At 57.0% G+C, this 3215-nt stretch overlaps 1 long non-coding RNA gene across 1 annotated transcript; it reads right to left on the bottom strand.

Annotated features, from left to right (window-relative positions):
- Positions 1 to 949: 949 nt before the first annotated feature.
- On the bottom strand, positions 950 to 2498 carry LOC102374198. Its single transcript, XR_325357.3, has 3 exons — positions 2446 to 2498; positions 1555 to 1649; positions 950 to 1109 (listed from the first exon to the last, which is right to left on the bottom strand). It is a non-coding gene; the product is annotated as an uncharacterized LOC102374198 (long non-coding RNA).
- Positions 2499 to 3215: the final 717 nt, after the last annotated feature.

The following is a 3215-nucleotide window of genomic DNA, read 5'->3' as shown; positions in this document are numbered from 1 at the left end:
TGCCCCATCACTGCACCCCCCCCACCCCATCCTCTCCTAGGGAAGAGGAAGCCCCCCCCAATCCAGTTGTGAGCATTGCGATGTAATTAGCCGTTGAACATCAAACGTGATTCCATTAGCCATGTGGCACTGTGTCACGTTTCAGCCCTGTTACTCGTACTTTAATTAGCAATTGCATAGTCAGTAGTAGTCAATCTCTGGTAAATGCAGTTCATTTAGCAATGGATTATTCAACTGTAATATTTGGGGGTGGGACCAGATGACCTCCGGAGGCCCCTTCCAACCCGAATTTTCTGTGATTCTGTGAATACACAATCACAGCTGAGCAGCTGAATATGCAGCTTAATTAATTAATCAATATTAATGAGCTGCTGAATATGCAGCCATGTTCAATCTGTGTTTGTTGTATTTTAGAGATGTTTGATCAGTAGGTGGCTAAATGAGGCGGTATAGTATATGGGTAAATACGGTAGGTGACCAAATGAGATGCGTCATGTGTGGGTAAATGTGGTAGGTGGTTAAATGAGGTGTGCAAAGTATATGATTCAATATGGTAGGCGGACTAAAGAGGCATGTGTCCTATATGGATCAATACGGTAAGTGGCCCAAAGAGGTGTATGTTGTATATGGGTTAGGATGGTATGTGGCCACTAAGGTGCGCGTCAATATAGTAGGGGGCTATATGGTGGGGCGGAGTCATACCTGGATCAATGTGGTGGGTGGCTGAATAAGGCTGCGTTGTATATGAGCCAATACAGCATGTGGCGCAATGAGGTGCACGGTGTATATGCATCAATATGGTAGGTGGCTAATGAGGTTCAGCCCACACTAGGTGTGGGGCTGGATTCCTGCTGGGCTCCTGGAGGCCGGGTGGGCGGAGCTCCCAGGATGCCCTGGGGCCCGAGCCCTGCCCCCAGCAGCTCTTAAAGAAACAGTCCCACCCACGGGATATAGAAAACAAGAGCCAAGCTTTATTCCTGGCGTTGCTTTAAGATGGGGGAGGGGAGAGCTGGGCTTGATCTGGCCTCACATGGTGCTGGGGGTGGGGCCAGGCCGTCATTCTTCCTTTTCCGGAACCAATGGGGTCCTCTCGTTGGGCTTGGACCGGCCTGGAAGGGAAGAGCTGCCTCAGTTTCCCTGCACTGGGAGCGCAGAGGGAGAGCGCAGGCCGAGACCTAGGGTCTCTGGGAGGGGGTGGGGCTGGAGCGGGGATGGGAGCCCCGACACCTGGGCTGTCCCTGCACCCGGGCCACTTAAGGCCTGGGTGTGGGTGTCGGGCAGGGTGGGGCCTCGGTTTTCACCCCATTGGGCAACTGCAGCTGGGTAGGGCCTGACTGGCACCCACACATCTGAGGGGGGTGGGAGGGTCCCAGGCTTAGCCCTGCCTGTCCCCGGGAGCAGGGAAACTGAGGCACCGAGAGCAGGAGGGATGTCCAGGATCCCAACCGCCTCCCTGAACCGCATTCCCTTGCCTCAGAGCTGGAGGGGACCCAGGGGTGCGGGCTCCTAGCCCCCCCAGCAGAGAGCCCAGGCCTCCGAGCAAGCCCCGGGTACCTCTGCCAATGATGCTCTTGACAATGTTCCAGATCCAGCGGATGATGTTAATCACCCACTTGCACTGCTGGCACATCCTGTCACGCTGTTGCTTCCTGACAGACACACGGGCACGACCGTGAGGCCCCAGGCCAGAGCCCACCCCCACACCCTACCCCCAGATGCCTGGGTTCTCAGGCCCGAGAGAGGCCTCCTGCCACCCCCCTCCCCCAGCAGCTGGCTCAGCCCTCCATCCTCTGTCTGTCTGTCCATCCCAGAGAGCCCAGGAGTCCAGCTCTGCATCCCTCTATCTGTTTGTCCACCCCTCTGTCTGTCCATCTGTCCATCTCAGAGAATCCAGGAGCCCATCCATCCCTCTGTCCATCCATTTGTCCAGTCGTCTTTCTGTCTGTGTGTTCGTCTCTCCCCCTATCCATCTGTCCATCCATCCATCTGTCTGTCCATCCCAGAGGACCCTGGAGTCCAGCCATCCCGCCATCCCTTTGTTTCCCCATGCATCCACACATCTGTTTGTCCATCCCAGAAAACTCAGGAGCCCAGCCATCCTTCCATCCATTTATCTTCCTGTCCATCAGTCTGTTTGTCCATCCCTCCACCTGTCTGTACCCCTATCCACCCCTCCAGCCCTGCCCATCTGTCCTTCCACCCCCCTCATCTCCCCCCTGCCCCCCAGCCCTTGCTCCCCCAACATCCAGTCTCTTCTCCCAGCCCTGACACCCGGGGGATTGAGACACCCAGTTTCCCAGTGCCTGGAGGATTGAGACACCTGGCACCCTGACACCCAGGGGATTAAAACACGCAGTGCCTGGGGGGTTTAGACACCCTGTGCTCCAACACCCAGGGGACTGAGATGTCACCCCAGCCCTGCCCCTCCATCTCCCTGCTACTCACCACCACGTCCTGGTCCTGGCAGCTGATTCCTGGCAGCTTCATCTGGCAGCTGTTGCAGCCCCAGGCGTTTTAAAGGGCCCCGCATCACCCCGCCCGGCTTAGCCACCCCCACACCTGTCCAGCCGGTCCTGGCTCCCTCCCCCGCCTTCCTCCCTTGCTTACCCTACTGGCAGGGGGATGGGACCTGAGCATCACAATTCCCACAGTCCCCCAAGTGCCAGGGAACTGGGTATCTGGATTTTCTGGGCACTGTAGAGGTGAGGTGCCAGGCATCTCAATCCCCTGGGTATCATGGTGCTGGGTGTCTCATTCCAACAAGCACTGGAGAACCAGTTATCTCCATTCCTGGGGCATTGTGAAGCCAAACATCTCAATCCCCTGCGATCAGGGCACTGGGTGTCTCAATCCCCCAGATATTGGGGTGCCAGGTGTATGGGTCTCCCGGGCACCAGGGTCCTAGGTGTTTCAGTCTCCCAGGCACCAGGGCACTGAGTGTCTGGATTCCCTCGGCATCATGGGGCTGGTGTGCTGGGCCTCTCAATCTGCCAGGTATAGGGGTGCCAGGTGTCTTAGTCCCCTGGGTATTGGGGCACCAGGCATCTTAATCCTACAGGAACTGAGGCACTGGCTGTCTCCATTCCCCAGGCATCACACCTCCTTGGGTACTGAGGTGCCAGGTGTCTCTATCCCCTGGGTATCGGGGTGCTAGGTATCTGGATCCCCTAAACCCCATGGGGTGGGGTGCTACGTGTCTCAATCCCCAAGGCACT

Source organism: Alligator sinensis, unplaced genomic scaffold (assembly GCF_000455745.1).
Source record: "Alligator sinensis unplaced genomic scaffold, ASM45574v1 scaffold1740_1, whole genome shotgun sequence".
Taxonomy (NCBI): Eukaryota; Metazoa; Chordata; order Crocodylia; family Alligatoridae; genus Alligator; species Alligator sinensis.
Note: the sequence above shows the minus strand (reverse complement) of the source record. Positions and strands in the feature narration are given on the sequence as shown.